Here is a 21917-nt window from a genome sequence, read left to right as displayed (position 1 = left end):
AATAGCAGTACCTCCCTCATAGGATTGTTGTGATTAATCATACATAGAAAGCTCTATGAACACTATCTGGAACATAAGTGCTTCATAAATATAGCTGTGGTTATTATCAGTTGGAATATTAGGGTCATCATAATATTTTTGGAATCCTTAAGTTACCAGTATTTAGAGTTTCTACTATCTTCTGAATATCTACAAATATAATAATTAAATAACTTACTAGAGATGTCCAACATATTTCTCAGTGATATTGAATGTTACTATCTCACTAAGAATGTGCTAATGAAAATTCAGCAAAACAAGTATTTTAACAACTTGTACAAATGTGCTGAAACACCCAGGAAAAAAAAATCTAACTGCATTTGGTACTGGATTTAATATATCTATTTTAGAATATCTAGGTACTATATATCCTAGAGGCAGGACCTCCAGTTTTAAATACCAGGTGAGGTCAGGGGAAACTCAAAAGCCCATGTATTAAGTACATTTCACAGAGAGCTAACCCAAAATTCCAGCATGTGTGTCTACGCATCTCAGACACCTGAGAGTAAACAAAGAAGATAACTAGTCCTGCCTTTTGAACCAACATAAAAGTTCTGATCAAAAAGATCTCCTCATCAGATGTTCACAAATTCAAAGGTTTACCCCATTCCATAACGTGCTGACATGTTTACCATGATTTGCTAAGAGGCAGGGGTGACTTTTTCCCACTTAACAGGAGGCTTCTACAATCAGGCTCCTGAAGGTTTTAGCAGTTCAAGCAGGTTACTGACAAAGGGGATTACAATCAACAGGAAATAGAAGCTAGATGTGCAACTTCTCCCACCCACCCTAGCCTATAAAAAATATTGCACATTAAAATGCTAAAATGCTGAACTTCAGAAAATACTTACAGCCCAGTGACACATTTTCAAGCTGTTATTAACAACTAGTCAAACACCTAATATTGTCTTGCTTTGTGTGACTTAAAGACTGAAGAACCTGAGCACTTTTATTTTCATTGTCATCTGATTCTGTCATCTTGTAATAGTTGGGGCAGAGGAGGAGAATTCATGAAATGGAAGACATGATATTATAGAAAGAAAATGAACTGTATTTTTGCCATTAAAAATATCAAGACAGCGCCTGGCCAGCGTGGCTCAGTGGTTGTGTGTTGAACTATGAACCAGGAGGTCATGGATCGATTCCCGGTCAGGGCACACGCCTGCGTTGCAGGCTCAATACCCAACGGGGGCGTGAAGAAGGCAGCCAGTCAATGATTCTCTCTCATCATTGATGTTTCTATCCCTATCTCCCTCTTCCTCCCTCTCTGAAATCAATAAAATATTTTTTAAAAACCAAGTTGTTACTGATATCATTGTAATTAGCTAATAGGAAAGGAACAAAGGGAAGGCCAGATATTATAGGCATGTTCCCTGTAAAACATTGGGGACAGGGACTGGACAAAGGGAAGATAGATGCATGCCCAGTAAAGTTGGACATGGGAAAGGTACGTGTACAGTATGTCAGTCTCACCTGGGAACAAAGTCATTGACCAGAATAGGTGTGGCCACTGCAAGCACTTGAAGATTTGGAATAGTTAATCCCCTGAACAAAGGAATTTGCTCTCTTGTGCTTTCGGGACCCTTGGAACTCTTGTTCTTGGGGCGTGCTCCCCTGCATTCTCCCATGTGGCCCACAGCCATGTGGACCCCCCCCCCCCCCCACACACACACACACACAATGGACTAATGGACTGCAGCTATCCTGATGCTGTGCTGGACTGGGTTGCAACATGGAACAGAAACTCCGAACACTGGCTTTGCTTCTAGCTTTACTGGAACCCCAGCTACACTTCTTCTATGACTAGAGAAAGGAAAATGGGATTTTAGAAACCCAGGAATATAATTCCTTGAAAATAAAATTTTCTACCATATCTCATCCTGTTTTCTTGAGATATTGCAAGAATTCCACCCCCAACAGCACCCAGTGGGGAAGAGGACCTCCCATACACCTCCCGGTGCTGGGCCTTATGACCATCACTCTGTCACAAAGATGGCTGCACCCACAGCTTGTCTGCATACACACTTCATCCAGTAACATTACCACTTTGAAAAACAATTTGGTAATATTAAAGTTAAACATACATGACTCAGCAATTCCACTCCTAGGTACTTGCCCAAGAGAAATTAAAACATAGAGTCTTATACACAGTATTTGTAGCCTCCTTATTCATAACAGCCAAAAACCGATAGCAGTTCCTCAACAGGTGAATAGATAAACAAAGTTATGATATATCCATACAGTGGAATACTATAGCAGACAATAAAAAGAAATGAATTACTGATTCTCACAACATCATGGATGAATGTCTAAAACGTTATGCTGGCTGAAGCCTGGAAAAAAATGTACATACTATATAATTCCACTTTTGTAAGTCCTGTCAAAGGTAAAATTAATCTAAAGTGATAGAAATCAGATCAGTGGTTGCCTAGAGATGTGGGGGCATAGGTGGGGAAAGGAAATGTTTTATTTTGATTCTGGTAATGAATACATAGGTGTATAAATGTAACACAACTCCTTAAAGTGTCCTGGCAAACCAATGGCTATATTTAACATATTAAAAATGTGAACCTAGATTAGAGCCTTAAATCCATGTACATTCCAAATGTTTCCACCTGATTTCCAGAAAATAAAATTGGGGATGTTGTATGAACAAATATTTATCTGATAAATTGCAAGTGGTATTGTTGTGAAATGTAAGGTGATATTCAAAATATCCTATCTAATAAAAGAGTAATATGCAAATTGACCATCACTCCAACACACAAGATGGCCGCCCCCATGTGGTCAAAGATGGCTGCCCCCATGTGGACACAAGATGGCCACCACAAGATGGCCAGCAGGGGAGGGCAGTTGTGGTTGATCAGGCCTGCAGGGGAGGGCAGTTGGGGGCAACCAGGCCAGCAGAGGAGGGCAGTTAGGGGTGACCAGGCCAGCAGGGGAGGGCAGTTGGAGATGACCAGGCTGGCAATGGAGGGCAGTTAGGGGCAACCAGGCTGGCAACAGAGGGCAGTTAGGGGCAATCAGGCTGGCAAGAGGGCAGTTAAGGGTGACCAGGCCAGCAGGGGAGGGCAGTTGGAGGTGACCAGGCCTACAGGGGAGGGCAGTTAGGGGCAACCAGGCTGGCAACAGAGGGCAGTTAGGGGCAATCAGGCTGGCAAGAGGGCAGTTAAGGGTGACCAGGCCAGCAGGGGAGGGCAGTTTGGGGCGACCAGGCCTGTAGGGGATGGCAGTTAGGGGCAATCAGGCTGGCAGGAGAGCAGTTAGGCATCAATCAGGCTGGCAGGGGAGTGGTTAGGGGGTGATCAGGCTGGCAGGCAGAAGCAGTTAGGGGCAATCAGGCCAGCAGGCAGGCAAGCAGTTGGGAGCCAGCAGTCCTGGATTGTGAGCGGGATGTCCAAGATTGGAGAGGGTGCAGGCTGGGCTGAGGGACACCCCCTCCCTCCCCCCATGCACGAATTTCGTGCACCGGACCTCTAGTATAAAACATAAAAGAATTGCTGTTTTAAAAAGTATCCGTATTTGGATTGATATTATTCCTTTGAGGCAGTCTATACATGAGCTTGAATCATGTGAAATTACCCTCTGTATAGGTTAAAAATAATTTTTATATCAGCAATTTCATATAATCCAATCTAATGAAAAGCCCATTTTTCGACGAGCTCTATTTCAAACGCAAGTATTAAAAAAAAACAAAAACACTAAGATATCTACTCTTTTCTAACAAAGTAAAAAAAGTGTATCTTTGAGTAAATATTCTCTCGCTATGTATACTTTAAAAATTAGAATAGAATGATTGCTATTGTTTTAATCTCTGTCAATTGAATTTCAAATATAGAATATATTTTTGAAGTATTTTTACATAAAAAAGTGCTGTCAGTTTAAAATACTCTGCATATATTTACATTCCAAATCAGTGTCACTTTCATCATATGTTACCACAGTGGAGTGTTTCTTCTGCAAAGCATTTTTTAAAAAGAGCAAAAACACCGTATTCTTAAGCAAACAGACTTTGACAAGCTGCTCTGCAAATCTTAAGTACATGTTTTGGTTACTTCAGGTATCTATAATTATCTAAAAAGCAATATAGAGACAAGCAATTTTAATCCAATGCAGGTCATTCTTTCAAGTCTTCCTGCCTCTACTTATTGGGTAAAATAATGATCTCATTATGTTTGGAAACTACTGTCTTATGAGTGAGTTGGGGAATAGAGATAAAATGAAAACCTATTATAAAATTAAACTTTTAAAGTCAGATATCTGTGCTGTCTACTTCTGTTTGGTGGTAGGAACCATAATTGACCTGGATGAGGAGAGTTCTGAGAAAAATCTCTAACTGTGTCTTCTGCTTTCTCTATCATTGCATTAAAAATAAATAAATATAAATATATATAATAATCCTATATAATAAAGAGGTAATATGCAAATTGACCCTCACGCCCTCACACAAGATGGCCACCCCCATGTGGTCAAAGATGGCCACCACAAGATGGCCAGCAGGGGAGGGTAGTTGTGGGCAATCAGGCCAGCAGGGTAGGGCAGTTGGGGGCAACTGGGCCTGCAGGGGAGGAAGGGCAGGTGGGGGTGACCATACCTGCAGGGGAGGAAGGGCAGGTGGGGGTGACCATACCTGCAGGGAAGGGCAGTTGGGGGCAACCAGGACTGTAGGGGAGGGCAGTTGGGGGTGACCAGGCCAGCAGGGGAGGGCAGTTAGGTGTGACCGGGCCAGAAGGGGAGGGCAATTGGGGGCGATTGGGCTGGCAGGGGAGCAGTTAGGCATTGATCAGGTTGATGTGGGAGGTTAGGGGGTGCTCAGGCAGGCAGGCAGGTGAGCAATTGGGAGCCAGCAGTCCCAGATTGGAGAGGGTGCAGGCTGGGCTGAGGGACACCTCCACAGTGCATGAATTTCATGCACCGGGCCTCTAGTATACACTGAGTGGCCAGATTATTATGATCTCTGAATGCATAATAATCTGGCCACTCAGTGTATATCCTATCTAATAAAGAGGGAATATGCTAATTGACCATCACTCTGTCACAAAGATGGCTGCACCCATAGCTGAGGCCAAGTTCCCATAAGGAGCCTTAACGAGCAATCAGCAGGGACCTGAGGCTACGCCCTCCCCCACCCCCATGGGGCTTTACAGGGGACCTCAGGCCTTGCCCCCCACCTAGCAGGGCTTGACAGGGGACCTCAAGGTGCACTTCCCATCCTGGTGCTGGGCTAGGGGACCTCAGGATTCTCCCCTTACCCCAGCACCAGGCCAGGGGACTTCAGGCCTCGCCCCCCACCTGGCAGGGCTTGACAGGGGACCTCAGGCTATGTCCCCCACCCAGTAGGGCTTGATAGGGGACCTCAGGCTGCACCCCCCACCTGGCAGGGCTTGACAGAGGACCTCAAGGTGTGCTTCCCATCCTGTTGTTGGGCTAGGGGACCTCAGGCTGCTCCCCCTGCCTCAGCACCAGGCTGGAAAACCTCAGGCCATGCCCCCCACCAGGTGGGGCTTGACAGGGGACTTCAGGCTGTGCCCCCAACCCCAGCACCAGGCTGGGGAACCTCAGACTGCACCCCCCTCCCAGTGGGGCTTAACAGGGGACCTCAGGCTGTGCCCCCCATCCCAGCACCGGGCCAGGCGACCTGAGGCTGTACCCCCCTGCCTGGCTGGGCTTGACAGGGGACCTCAGGCCATGCCCCCCACCCAATGGGGCTTGATGGGGAACCTCAAGGTGCACCCCCAGTGCTGGGTCAGGGGAACTCATGCTGTGCCCCCACCCAGTGGGGCTTGATGAGGGACCTGAGGCTACGACCCCTGCCAGTGGGGCTTGACAGGGGACCTGAGGCTGTGCCCCTCTCCTGGTTCCAGGACGGGGGACCTGAGGCTATGCCCCCTGCCCGGCAGGGCTTGACAAGGGTGGGACTGGCCGGGTCTGGATCTAGCCCAATGCGGGGGGGGGGGGGGGGAGGGAGGGCAGCTGGGTCTGGGTCTCACGCGATTTTGAGGTGGGCGGGGACTTGACTCTGGGTCCTGTGGTGAGCCCCAGACTCTGACAGGAGGAAGGTTTTCATATACATTTTACTAAGTGCAAATAGCAATATTAAATTATTTCCTCTAATTAATCCCCTTTTAATGTGCACGGATTTCGTGCACTGGGTCACTAGTCCTATATAATAAAAGGCTAATATGCAAATTGTCCCATTGACCAGGAGTTCGACCAGCAGGCAGGTCAGCCAACCTCCCATGTCCCCTCCCCCTGGCCAGGCTGGCTGGACCCCACCCATGCACGAATTCATGCACCAGGCCTCTAATATATATATATATATATATATATATATATATATATATATATATACACACACACACACACACACACACATACACACACTGAGTGGTCAGATTATTGTGTGTTCAGAGATCATAATAATCTGGCCACTCAGTGTATATATATGTATGTATATATTTTAGAGGCCTGGTGCATGAATTCATGCACCAGTGGGGTCCCTCAGCCTGGCCTGCAGGATCGGGCCAAAACTGGCCCTCTGACATCCCCCAAGGGGTCCTGGATTGTGAGAGGGCACAGGCCAGGCCAAGGGACCCCACTGATGCATGATTGTAGCCAGGGAGGGATGCAGGAGGTTGGCCAGCTGGGGAGGGACCGCAGGAGGGCTCCAGGGCATGTCCAGCCCATCTCACTCAATCCCAATCGGCCGGACCCCAGCAGCAAGCTAACCTACCAGTCAGAGCATCTGCCCCCTGGTGGTCAGTGCACATCATAGCAAGTGGTTGAGCAGCCTTAGCATATCATTAGCATATTACACTTTAATTGGTTGAACGGCCGACCAGCCTATCAGACACTTAGCATATTAGGCTTTTATTATATAGGATATATATATACCGGTATATATATATCCTTTTATTATACCGGTATATATATATATATATATATATATATATATATATATATATATGGACTATTTTAGGCTTTTTGGAAGAACATTAAGGGGTTTAAGTTTGGAATCACAAAAGATGATTTCTCTTTTAAGATGGTGGATTTCATGCCAGGAGAAAGGCCTTACAAAATTCTGCTTTTCCTTATTGAATAATACCTAATGTGCTAAATATGAAACAAAGAGAGGTGATACAACCACCAGAACATGCATTTCCCCCCTTGGATACTTAGGAAGTATCTAAAACACATTTTCCTCTATTCTTAAACTCAAAAAAAAGTTAAAATGCCATTAATATTTGACCTTAATTTTTTTTTGAAAAATTATTTTCATCTTTGGGAACCCTAGATAGTATTTCAAAGAATTTTGAAAGTGTTTTTCCTCAAAGTAATGAGTTTCTCTCTTCAAAGTAATGCATTTCTTCCTTTCCCAGTAAGCCCAAACTTCCAGCTCCACTACAATTCCAAAATAACAAAAGACACAATTCTTCAGTGTGTTTTTATATTTTTGCTGGTATAGGCAAGTCCACATATAACCTAGTGACTGGAAAGAACTATGGCAGTGGTCGGCAAACTCATTAGTCAACAGAGCCAAATATCAACAGTACAACGATTGAAATTTCTTTTGAGAGCCAAGTATTTTAAACTTAAACTTCTTCTAATACCACTTCTTCAAAATAGACTCGCCCAGGCCGTGGTATTTTGTGGAAGAGCCACCCTCAAGGGGCCAAAGAGTCACATGTGGCTCACGAGCCGCAGTTTGCTGACCACTGAACTATGGGGATAAGAAGAGGTATTTCAAATACTTCTTTTTGAAGATGAAAATGAAAGCCTCTTGAATTGTAACAGTCATACTTTTAACCTTCTGTTTTCCAGATGGAGGAACTGAATATCTACTTAATATGAATGTGATACCTAACTAGGTTAGTTTGAGTCATAACAGGAAGAAAAATAGAAATGTCATTTCTCTCTGCTTTTAAAAAAAAGTATGCTTTTTATTTTCTTCTCATTTGTCTGACTCTGAGACAGTGAATACTTATTATAAAAGACACATTGGTGCACCCAGCTTCAGTCCATTTCATCCATCTGGGTAGAGAAAGTATGACAGGCGTGCGTGGGTGTGGATGTGTGTTGTGAGAATGTATAAGCAGGAATACAGGCTTGAGAGAGCGAGAAAGTGAGAGCAAGAAAATGGACTGTGAAAATTTAAGTCTACCCTAAATCCTGATGAACAAGTCTGTTATTTAATCTTCATTTATCTTAACTCATTTCGTAGTCAGGGCACACGAGTGTCACTTGTTTCAAGGAAGCTTTCTCTGATTAAAAATGCAGACCCAATAGAACTATGCGCTATTATTTGAAATGCTTGCCTGGTCCTTATCTTTGGGTGCCTGTCAGAAAATACAGATACAAATGGGAAGGTCTCAAGTGTAATAACCGAATCAAAGTGAAGACGACAAAATGGTCACACTGGTAATGAGGACAGATAAGCCCAGAGCTGCAAGTTTTCTATTTAGTGCTTTGCCTGCAGACTCGGTTATTTACTTTGAACTAGACCTACTTTCATTAATTTGGCCTTTTGAATTCTTTTCCCCACTAAATTCCCACTCTTGGCCCTATTTCAGTTTTGCCCCTTGACTTACCTTTCATCTTCCACTTCTTTTATTTCTCTATTTCCTGCCCCTTAACAATTTTTTTTCTTAAAGACATAGTATCATTTATATCAGCTACTATAACTTCTCTTTATATTTTCTGATTTAAAAATATTAGGGTTTATTTTCTCTATGAGTGTACATTTCCTAAAACCTTATGATTCATGGGAAATGTAATTATTTTAGTGAAGTAGATTTGATTGCCAGATTCTCCCTGGATTAATCCACATCTCATTTAGGGAAAGTACACAGATTAATTAGCCTGTGAAGATATTCCGACAAAAAAATGACACTTGTTAACCAATGACCCAAGATAATGGTAACAGTAACTGTTATTGTAGTTAAGTGTTTATAGCTGATTTTTACAAAATCCTTCTCTTGACCTCCTGGTTCATAGGCTGATGCTCAACCCCTGAGCCACTGGCTGGGTGGTCCAGTTACTAAACTCAAATCACAAAGAAATTCCTAAGTTTTCAGGTTCTTTCAGCAGGGATTTTGCTCATATTGGCTAGGCTCCCCCAGGTGAGAATTCATTAATTTGCTTAAGAAATTGTTGAGAAACGTTTCTGTTTTATAAAGATTAAATCTGTTAGATGTTCACTGCCTTGTCTCAATAGTAACTAAACAATATGATGTGACAGATGTTTGAGAAACTCATGAACTAATTATACAGCTCCATTTTCAATTTCTCAATTCATGAAACTACTGATCAGGAAGAGCTGCTTTTGTTTTTTTTCTTGTCTCTGATGAACGCAAGAGGATAGGTGATAAGAATATTCAGCTTAAAAGCTAGAAATAAATATACAATCATTTTCCCTCCTTAAAGAACAACTTAAATGCATACTAGAAGGGTTTATTAAATTCTATTTGGAAATTCTACTTTCATGAGGAACAATCTCTCCAGGAAATGAGTTTCATAAATCTACTCTCTACTGAATCTGTCAGTCAGAAATGCCTTTGGATTTTGTCTTTGTTTGAGCTCTTAAAAGAGAGTTAATTAGTCTTCACATATAAAATAGACTCCTTAAGGACTCTGAAAGTTTTGGTTCTATTTTCTCTCAAACTCTGTTATTTTATAGAGTTTCTATCTGTTTTTATTATTTTAATTTGTTTTGTTAATCCTCACCTGAGGATATTTTTCAGTTGATTTTTTAGGGGAGAGTGGAAGAGAAAGGGAAAGACAGAAAAAAACGTTGATGTGAGAGAAACACATGATTGGTTTCCTCCTGCACAAGCCCTGACCAGGGCCTGGGCCAGGAAGGAGCCTGCAATCAAGGTACCTGCCCTTGACCAGAATCAAACCCAGGACCATTTGGTCTGCAAGCCAATGCTCTATCCACTGAGCCATACCAGCGAGGGCTTGGAATTTATATCCTCTTAGTCTACATTTACATGACAGTATTGCCAGTCTTCATTGTTTCAGATATCCTACCCTATAATGTTTGTTTGTTTTGTTTTGTTTTGCATTATATTCTTGAATATAGGGATCAGATGTATAAATTACAGGCACATATGCACCATGATTTTCTGTAACAGGAGGCTGCAATGTTTTATTTTGTTTCTCTTCCCTTCCTGGTGATTGTAGCCTTTAGTAGACAGGTCTCTGTCCTCAGAGAAAAGTCTACAATGATCCCTGAGTTATAATGGATAACCCCAAGGCCATTACATTGCAAGTATAGTTTGGGTTATTTTCTTCCCAAATGCATTGACTCATCTTTTTCTTGCCCTCTTTGAGGGTCACATACCAATTTTCTGTCCACGAATGCACCTTCATGAGGTCCTCCTGCAGTTTATCTCATATCAGCTTGGCATTTTAATAACCAGAGGAACTTGGAGTCATTGGAAAACTTGGAAATTGTATTGTGAACACTTCCTTTTCCACATTGTTTCTAAAGATGTTAATAAGACCAGCCTCTGAGCCGATCCTTAACGCTAAGTAGTTGAAGAGGTCACTAAAATAAAATAGTTTATGACGAAGAATTAAATGGTATATTTGTTATCAGTGCAAGAGACAGTTTTGAATCAAAGTGATTTAGAAATGAAGTAAATCAACTGTTGTATATGGTGAAACAATATTTAAGGAGACCCTTAACTATTCATAGTAAGACACTGTAGGAAGCAACTACCTTCTTCTTTTTTTAATTGATTTTAGAGAGAAAGTAAAGGGAGCTAGAGAAACATGGATGTGAAAGAAAGATCAATAGGCTGCCTTCTGCACTCCCCCTACTGGGGATCAAGCCCACAATCCAGGCATGTGCCCTGATGGGGAATTGAACCTGTGACCTTCTGGTACATGGGATAATGCTCAGCCAACTGAGCCACATTGGCCAGAGCACATGCCTTCCCTTCTTTAACAAAAGACAAAGAAGGGAAAGTCTCCACAGTATAGATTGGACACTCTTCTTAAAGATTCCCTTACTTACAAACCATCAACGGAACACAAGATGTGGAGCTTATTTTCCCTAAAACTAAGGGCCAATAGTAAACACCAAAACTTTTACATAATACCCATGAGCACAACAGAGAATAAACTAAGAATTTCAACAAGATTTTATTTCATACCAGAGGACAACAAAAGAAAATTACAGAAAGAGAAACTGAATCTAGAGAATCTGGATTATAAATTATGAAATTTCCCCCCTGAAACTGAAGTTGTTTATCCAATCCAGATTCTGGATGAGTTCTAAAAGAGAGGTGCTCTTCTGTACCCACCTTTACCCACCACTCAATAACCTGTTTTTAAGTTCAGTTTCCTACCTGGGGACTGCCTTCTTTCCTTGTCAATCGAATCATTAAAGAAGGAATATACTTTGTGACCAGGAAACCCTGACTTCACTCTTATAAAGTAAGTCATAATAGGATAACCATCATCTTGAAATCACAAGACAATCCCAACTTTTGTACCAGAGTTACACACATATAAGTGCAAGGAGGAGAGTTGGAAACCAAGATGGTGGCATAGGTAAACACCTGAAATTGCTGCCTCACACAACCACTTCAAAACTACAACTAAAAGACAAAATGGACATCATCCAGAACCACAGGAAGGCTGGCTGAGTGGAAATTCTACAACTAGAAGGAAAGAGAAAAGCACACTGAGACTCAGAGGAACTGTGGAAGGCAGAGGTACGGAGGTGCACACAAGGAAAGGGATGGCAACTGAGTATGGGCCTGTCTTTTTCAATTGGGAGGGAGACACAAGCTCCCGACTGCTCTGAACTCCAGTTCCAGATGAGACTCTGGGGACCCAGACTCATATGGGGAGAAACTGAACTGTCTGGCTTTGGGCGGAACTCGAGGGTGGCTTTCTCTCAGAGGTGCTTGCAGCAATTACCAAGGGACACTGAGACCTGGGGGCCTCTTAGGGCAGGGCTGAAGGTCAGCCATTGCTGTTTGCTCCGCCCTGAGACCCCGCCCCACCCAAGGTGTGCACAGAGGCTTTTGCATATGAATGGTCTGGCTCTTTGCAACCTAAAATTATATAACAAACTGCAGCTGGGTCAGAGAGCCCCAGAGCCACCATAAGAAGGCCCAAGGCCCCACAACAGCTTGCATTGCTGCACAGTTGGGCCTCATCTGGGCACCTCCAAACCCTAAACAAAGAAGAGGAATCTGCAGACCTCTCCTTAGGTCCTACTGGATGGCCTCAGGCAGAGGCTAAATTTGCACCTCCTTGAATCTCCCAGTGGTCAGAATGAGACCATCCAGATTACAACTCCTCAGATCCATAAAGGACACACACAAGGGGCAGACTCAGTGAGCACCAAAGCCCCACTGAAGCAAGTCTTGTCTCATAAGGGTGTCTCCAGCGCAGAAGTTCTCCCATCATAGACACAGCTGATCCTCACAGCCAGCTGGCCTGGAGGTCAATTCCTCCCAGGGATACCAACAACAATCAAGGCTTAACTACAACAAGACTGTGCACACAGCCCACAAAGGGGTGCACCAAGAGTGTCCACCTCAGGTGATTGGGGAGGCTGAGCCACTGGGTCCAATAGGTCACTCTATCAACACAAGGAAGCAGCCAAAATGCAGAGACAAAGAAACATGTCACAAATGACAGAAATGGAGGAAAGCAAACTACTGGATATAGAGTTCAAAACCACGGTTATAAGGTTTTTCAAGAATCTTCTAGAAACTGCCGATAAATTTAGTGAGACCCTTGAGGATATGAAAAAGGACCAACTGGAAATTAAGCATACACTGACTGAAATAAAGAATAATATACAGAGATCCAACAGCAGACTAGAGGATCCCGAGAATCAAGTCAAAGATTTGAAATACGAAGAAACAAAAAACACCCAACCGGAAAAGCAAAAAGGAAAAAGAATCCAAAAATATGAAGACAGTGTAAGGAGCCTCTGGGACAACTTCAAGCATACCAACATCCAAATTATGGGTGTGCCAGAAGAAGAGAGAGAGCAAGATATTGAAAACCTATTTGAAGAAATAATGAGAGAAAACTTCCCTTACCTGGTGAAAGAAATAGACTTGCAAGTCCAGGAAGCACAGAGAACCCCAAACAAAAGGAATCCAAAGAGGACCACACCAAGACACATCATAATTAAAATGCCAAGAGCAAAAGACAGAGAGAATCTTAAAAGCAGCAAGATTAATTACCTCCAAGGGAGCACCCATACGATTGTCAGCTGATTTCTCAACAGAAACTATGCAGGCCAGACGGGAGTGGCAAGAAATATTCAAAGTGATGAATAGCAAGAACCTACAACCAAGATGACTCTACCCAGCAAAGCTATCATTCAGAATTGAAGGTCAGATAAAGAGCTTCACAGATAAGAATAAGCTAAAGGAGTTCATCACCGCCAAACCAGTATTATATGAAATGCTGAAGGGTATTCTTTAAGAAGAGGAGGAAGAAGAAAAAGGTAAAGATAAAAATTATGAACAACAAATATGTATCTATCAACAAGTGCATCTAAAAATCAAGTACTAAAAAATCTGATGAACAGAATAAATTGGTGAATATAATAGAATCAGGGGCATAAAAAGGGAGTGGACTGACAATTCTTGGGGGAAAGGGGTGTGGGGGTGCAGAAAGAGACTGGACAAAAATTGTATACCTATGGATGACGACAGAGGCGGGGGGGGGGGGTGGGGTTAGGGCAGATGGTGGGGTGGGAACCGGGTAGAGGGGAGCTATGGGGGGAAAAAAGAGGAACAATTGTAATAAACTGAAAAATAGAGATTTCTTTTAAAAAAAGAAAAAAAATGAGTGCAAGGAGGAGCAATTTCCTTACAAAAACCAATTAATTAACTGTCAATTAATGCTATTTAAGTATTAATATCAATACATAATTATTCCAGTAATACATATCATTAACTCAAAGTCATTGCAAGATAATGGAAGTCATGACTGGTTCAATGAAATGATAGTTAGATGGATAGATAGAAAGATGGATAGATAGATAGATATAAAGATATAGATATATCTGTCTGCTCTGGAATTTGTAAGGATTCAAAACAACTTAACTTGAGCCCTGGCCGGCTTGGCTCAGTGAATAGAGCGTCAGCCTGTGGACTGGAGGGTCCCAGGTTCGATTCTGGCCAAGGGCACATGCCTGTGTTGCGGGCTCAATCCCCAGTAGGGGGCGTGTAGGACTCAGCCAATCAATGATTCTCTCTCATCATTGATGTTTCTCTCTCTCTCTCTCCTTCTCCCTTCCTCTCTGAAATCAATAAAGAAATATATTAAAAAAACAACAACAACAACAAAAACAACTTAACTTGAATTTGTGAAAAAACAATTAGTTTAGCCATACCAGGTCCACAGTTAAAGTGCTGATGGATGGGATGAATCTATCAAATGGCTCCTCTCTTTTGAACATTTTGTGGGTAGATACTTTTCTGGGTAATACTTGAAGCAGACACTTTTAGAGCTCTGCATCACTTCCCTTCAGCTCATCTTGACCTTAAACTGTAGCTCTGGGGGACAGATCCTGTGCAGGCTTCTAATTTCTCACACCTCCAAATCCCTGCTGTGTCTTTCCACCGTTCTTCATTCTGCTTGCACAGGGGGCGGCCCAGAAGCGGGAAGCAGTTAATTATCCCAAGGACAACGCCCAACCAATTGAAGAGGATAGTAACTAGACAAATGGTCTGGCGTCCTGATCTCCAGTCCCTTGGAGGGATAATTCTGAGTATATTCTACATGATTCCTCAGAGGATGCCAGCAGGATTCCGCTTCTGTTGCACATGTAGAAATCAACTCAGTACGATGCCCTCCATAGACTTGCCTTCTTTCCCTATCTCTATGCTCCTAATTTCTAACCAGAATCCCTCCCACCCACAGCCAAATAAACTAATTGCACCCAAAGTGCTTGTTTCAGTCTCTGCTTCAAGGTTACCTCAAACTAGCACAGTATCTGTATATCAGATTTATCAACACACTTGTCATTAAACAGTCCATTTTAATACCTGAAAAAAAGACAATCAGTCATAACATGTAGCAATGTTAACCATGGGAAGCATGGATGTTATTAACAAATGAAAGAAAAAGAACCCTGGCTGGTGTGGCTCAATTGGTTGGAGCGTTGTCCAGTGCCTCAAAGGGTCTTGGGTTCCATTCCTGGTCAGAGCACATACCCAGGTTTTGGGTTCAATGCCCTGTCAGGGCACTTCTCTCACATCAATGTCTCTCTCTCTCTCTCTCTCTCCCCCTCTCTCTAAAATCAATTAATAAAAAAAAGCCACACATACCCTCGAATAAGGATTAAAAAAGAAAAAAGAACTTTTGCGAATTAAGAGTAATTTTGTGAAGTAAAATTATAGAAAAATTACAAAAATATATCACAGTTCTAGAAAAGTTGTGGAAACATATGACTGATTTGGTAAAAAAAAAAAAAGCAAATGTAACTGTAGATGGAAGATTTGTGGAAGAGAACTACACTCATGACAAGAAGTTGAATAACATTGCAATTGTCATTATTTGTAAGTAACTATATACAAAAAGGAAAGTCTGTTAAGAAATTTCAAACTTTCTATGACTTGAAGATAGGACAATGTTGGGGTGGAAATAATAGATAGCACCCTTCTTTTCATAACCACATTTTGGACTGATTAAGAGAAAAACAAGGGGGAATCAAACAGACAAATCAAAATACCACTTTTATTACCTAGACTTGTTTATAGGCCAGGGACTTTCCTCATACTTATTCAATCACTGGGAACAATTTATTACCACAGGCATCCCCAAGTGGAGTGGCATGCTCTGTAAAACTTATGGCAGGAGAAGTGAAACCCTATGTGTATTTTCTCTGTACAGCTAAATGTCAAGAGAAATGGTAGATAAGAGGAATAAACTACACTTGACAAGTTTCTCAACTATCAGATAAATTGCTAAACCCAACTATCAAATAAGTTGCTCTTACCTCTTTAAGGGAAGAGTAAGGGCATGGGTAGGGGGTGTGAATATTACACTAATTAAATGCCTTCCACATGAAAGAGACATCCAGAGTGGGGGAAAAGCAAAATATTCATCCCCAACAAATTGGGAATAAGTTTCTTTGGATCTATCACTATCTGGAATATCACACAATCCCCTATGACCCTTGCCATTGTCTACTTCTTGTTTCCATGAGGAAAAGAATTTATTTGGCAAAGTAAATTTAAATATAACATGGGAGATTACAAAGTAAATACAGGCCACAGATATCTACCTAAAAATTACTCAAGAATGAGTTATTCTGAGTTCTTTCATTTGAATTAGAATTCCTTGCATACATTTGAACTAGAGTTCCTGGGTAGCTAGACATGCAAGGATTTCCAAGAGCAACCTACACATGCATGTTTGTATGTAATATTTCATACATACTGGTACTTTCTGGGGCAAACATTGCTGTTTGACTGAGTCAATACCAACTTCTATCCCCTCCTCTCTTATTGCTTCCCATTATAGCAGGTAGGGAAACTAAATATTCACTTGGATAGTCATGAATACAATAAGGCCATGTACTGGCAATTCCAGACAATGCCTAATTTACATGTAATTGAATCCTTGTCTTAGAATATTCTTCTAGAGCAGTGGTTCTTAACCTTTCTAATGCCGTGACCCTTTAATACAGTTCCTCATATTGTGGTGACCCCCAGCCATAAAATTATTTTCGTTGCTACTTCATAACTGTAATTTTGCTACTTTTATGAATCGTAATGTAAGTATCTGTGTTTTCTGATGGTCTTAGGTGACCCTGCTAGCGGTTCTCAACCTGTGGGTCGCGACCCATAGGTTGAGAACCGCTGCTGTAGAGCCTAAGACCATCAGAAAACACAGATATTTACATTACGATTCATAACAGTAGCAAAAGTACAGTTATGAAGTAGCAATGAAAATAATTTTATGGTTGGGAGTCATCACAACATGAGGAACTGTATTAAAGGGTCACCGCATTAGAAAGGTTGAGAATCACTGTTCTAGAGGAACAGCAATGAGAAGATGGTAATTCCTATACTACTGTAGCAACATAATAACAGTTTTACCCATGGTGAATTGGGATGGGATTGATGTGGAATAGGAACACTGGTTGATGCAACATCTCTGGGTTTTGAGAAGCTAGGGGACAGTGCCAATGACACCTGTGAAGATGTTTAGATGTTGTGCCATTAAAGAGATGAAGGAAGCAAATCATATGATTATATCAAAAGGCAGACTGTACTGAAAATCAGGCTATGGATCTTATAGGAAATGTAGCAGTTACAAATAAAAGCTCAATTTACAACCCCCTGGCAAGTCCCTCTGCCAAATTCATGGCCCTAATAGGAACTGAAATCTGAAATAAGAACATCTGGGTACATGCACATAAGAATCTTGAACCACCCAGCTGGTGTATCTCAGTGGTTGAGTGACCACCTATGAACCAGGAGGTCCTGGTTTGATTCCTGGTCAGGGCACATGCCCGTGTTGTGGGCTCAATCCCCAGTGTGGGGTCTGCAGGAGGCAGCCGATCAATGATACTCTCTAATCATTGATGTTTCTATCTCTCTCTCCCTTCCTCTCTAAAATCAATAAAAATTGATTTTTAAAAAGAATCTTGAACCACTAAGTCATCTAAAACTCTGTAGCAAAAGCAACTCTCTCCTTGCTAGAGGATCATAGATTCCTCTTACAATGAAAAGTCATCACTTAAGGTAGATGCCCCACAAAATGTTGTCTGCATTCCTGAGTATCTGTCGCTACTTCTGCTAATGGCTTCTAGACAAGTGTTTACTATGCATCAGCATCACCTGGAATGCTTGTTAAATCACAGATTATTGAGCCACCACCCCTACAGTTTCTGATTCAGTAGGGTCCAAGATGGGACTTTATAATTTACATTTCTACTTTCAGAACCACTGTTTTAGAACAATAATCAGAAACAACTCTCAGGCCCGTCCAGATTAAGGAAGTACAGTCTCTGTTGGGAAGAAAGATGTTATTTACTAAAAAAACCACAGAACCTGACTAATTTGCATCAGTAGGAAGCAATAAATCATCCCCAAGAATGGATCTGAGGGTAGAAGATGGGAGAGGACCAGATATAAAGCAGCTTTGAATTTGTTGATCTGCAGCCACACCCCCAGGACACTAGGGACAAAGAGGCTTTGAGTCCATCCAAACATGCTGCTGGGATAGCTTCTTGAAATGTGGAGATGATAGTGGTCTGCACCAAATGAGATAGAATTGCTTTGGCAAAGTATGGATGATGGAGTAAAAGGCTCAGAGAAATAAACATGTTAAAATGAATTTATCATATACTAGAAGCCCAGTGCATGAAATTCGAGGACTGGGGGGGGGGGGGGATCCCTCAGCCAGGCCTGTGCCCTCTCACAATAAACCTAAACCTGTAACTGACACCAAGTTGTTACAAGCAGGGAAAAGTCATGATGCTACCAGGCTACCTGATTATCAGTTACTATATTGGCTGATATCAAATAGGGAGAGATGTGTCTGGAATTCAGGGAATTCTACTGAAGCACCTCTTAGTGCTTGCATGCCTGATGACAATTATAAATATTTCCCTTTTTTCTGTAACCAGCAGGGCTAGAGAGTGGACAGGAGTCCTGAGTAGGGGTGATGGGGGATTGAGAAAATAAAATAGACAGACACAAAGATGGTAGGGAAAGCTGGGATTGGGTGGGACAGCTGTCCTCTGATAGAGAGACAGGGACCCAGAGCTGATAGAGTGTGTTCATTTTATACAATAAGATACCAGAAAGTTTTACTGAAGTTTAAGATAAAGAAAATATGTGCATTCTTGTGGCTTCTTTGTAATTGTCACTTCTGGGTGGGCCTGGATAATTGTGTTTGTTCCTGGTGCCTGGCTGGATTTAGATAATGAAATACACCACCTGGCACATGAGCTAAAGGTTGGACTGACAACACACCTGCCTCTGACAAGGTATGTTTCCAGGGCATGGCTCTGCCAGGTGCCACTGGATTCAGACAACAATCAGCTCAGGGGCTTTTCCCAGGCGCTTTATACAGACAATCAGGAATAATAAAAAAAAAAAAAGTGATAACTTACAGGAATCTAAGCCAGACAAAGACATAGTAAGTAGGAGCTCAGAACCCTCTGGGTGAAGGTTTAAGATACTTGAGTGAGCAACTTAGAAGAGCAAGTGCTGTCTATGGCTGAGGACAATCTGCAATATGTGATGGAGGAGGAAAATTAATGGATTTCAGTTATAACCACAACATTAAGTACAGAAGTGGGATCTGTAATTTGTCCCACTAACCCTCTTGTAATAAATAGTTTATTTGAGGTTTTAGTATTGTTTTATTTATTTATTTTATTTTTTTGAAGTTCTGACCAAGCACACATTTGAAGAAGCAGTGACTGAATAGGGTAAACTCATGTTGGGTCATGTGTCTAAGTGGAGCCAGGTGTGAACTATCGCAGATGCTGCTGAAGCCCAGCCATATCCCCTCAGCCCTTACCATCTGTGCATGCCAGCCTGAATTCCAATGGCAGCGCCTCCATCTCTCTGCCTGATACTTTCTATGGGCACCAAAGCCTGCTCTGCCATCACACACAGCAGACAGAGTTCTTGAATATGAATGCCCCCAAGATCAACCCTCAACCCAAGACGGGTGGGGATGGTATAGAAATACCCCAACTCAGTGGTCCCTTAAACAAAATAACTCTGAGGCTTATATTCTACCCTATTTCAAACCACATCATTAGTTGCTTGATGATGCACTCTTTATTGGCTTTTTTCCTTCCTGGTCTCACTTTCCCACTCCCCTAGTGGTGTTTCCACAGATCCTCTCCCAAATATTTGTTTCTGGGCTGCTTCTGGGAAGAAATTCATAGTAAGATATACAATTAAACAGAATGGGAAGTAAAAAGTTTCTTCCCTTTCTCATTTGGAATTTTAGAAGATTATCACCTACATTGCCCATCATCAACATAGGATATCTGATGGATGTTAGAAACTGTCATATGACACTTGGGGACAAAAAAAGGGGCAAGAAATAATATCCTCTCAGTCTTTCTGTGTGAGGTTTGTAAGAGATTTAGAAACTGAGGTGACATAACTGAGTCAAGAGCCAGGACACTTGCAAAACTCTTAGGCACCTTAGACCTGAAGAATTTTAGTCAGAGGAAGGTATATATATATATATATATATATATATATATATATATATATATATATATATATATATTGTCTTAACACAGAAAACAAAAAAGATAAAAATATGGGGATCTTAGAGGGTAACTTGTCCATACAATTGTTAGTCTAAGCTTCAAATCCACATCAATATTAATCAAAATGCCTTAAATTATGACTCTATAGAATACCTATAAACAAGAGTATTATTATTGTAAATCTAAAACAGAAAAAACAATACAACTTATAAAATTTATTTTACAGACTCAATCTGCTCATTGGTATGAGAAAGAGAAAATATGAGGATGGATTAGGTCTTCCATATGGCTGGGAAGTAGGAGAGATGTCGATGATGAGGGAATATGAGCACCACTAATGCCTCTGTTAAGGAAGCAGTGGAGTCTGGCTTTGACATCAGATGGGCTTGGATTTTAATCCCAGCTCTGCCACATGCTACCTTTAGCAATTTATTTAACCTTTCTGATAATTAACTGGACGTCGTATCAATGAACTGAGATCATAAAATGTTTCAGGAAAATCATAGATGCCCAATAACTGTTAATCTTCCCACCCCATCCAAAGCTATACTCTTTCCACATCTAGGAGAGGGAAGGAGTGAAACCTCAGGTAAATAAGACTGAATATAGAAAGAAAGAAGAAAAACAGAGATCCAGACAAAAGAGCCAAAGGAAGAGTGAATTACAAAATTATGTACTTGATTTTCTAGCACATGCACCCTGATAAATCCAAGTAAATTATTATGTCTAGTCTGAGAAGCCAAGTATTCACATCATTAAAACACCAACAAGGTCATCCCTGATCTCCTCAAAATCCTCTGTAATCTATCTGATATCAGTGTCCAGCTGGGGGAACTTGCTAAAATGCTGATTCCCCAGCACTATGTCCAGAGGTTCTGATTCAAGATATCCTTCTGTATTTTCAAAAAATAGGCTAATATTTTAAGACAACTGAGCTTTCTCTACTCACTTTACCCCATTACTAAATTTTCTTGTTGCTCTTCCCCTATTCAGTCAGAAGCAGCATTACCTTAGTACAAAAAATAATAACAAGAATCTAATATCACTGTTCAACAGAAAGTTTAATTCCCCAGAGCCTACAACTTTGAAAGGGGAAAAAAGCTTATTTTGAACAGCAAAATACAAGGATTATACCATAGACAATGAAACTGAAAAAGATTCCAACCACCCCGGCCCAAAAAGAGATGGAGCTTGCCCAACTAGAGGAAAAGGAACCTTGCAGATGGAGAGTAGAATTATGCATTTGAAATTCTGGGACAGCAAAGATTAAAAAATCTTAGAGGACAGTTGAGACCAAATGTCTAATGCTGTGGAACCATTAAAATATAACTTTGGAACTTAGATACAACCCCAGGAAAAGGGGGTGAAACAGAACTATGAATTTGAATTAATTTAAACCTGCAATGACAGAATAATCCATAAATTCCTGGGTTTAACTGAATGTCAGTAGGTTAATGTTTCTATCATCAGTTGGGAACAGTGGCTCTAGGCAAAAGTTAAAATCAGTTACATGAAAATTTTATTAAATTATAAAAAATTATACTTTCTCACATATTTTGGAAATTGTGCTACCTGCTACATATAGTTCTTCTGATGCTGTTGACCTGGAAAACACACTTGAAAAATACAGTGAACTCTA

The sequence above is a fragment of the Plecotus auritus genome, assembly GCF_963455305.1.
Source record: "Plecotus auritus genome assembly, chromosome: 1".
Classification (NCBI taxonomy): domain Eukaryota; kingdom Metazoa; phylum Chordata; class Mammalia; order Chiroptera; family Vespertilionidae; genus Plecotus; species Plecotus auritus.
Note: the sequence above shows the minus strand (reverse complement) of the source record.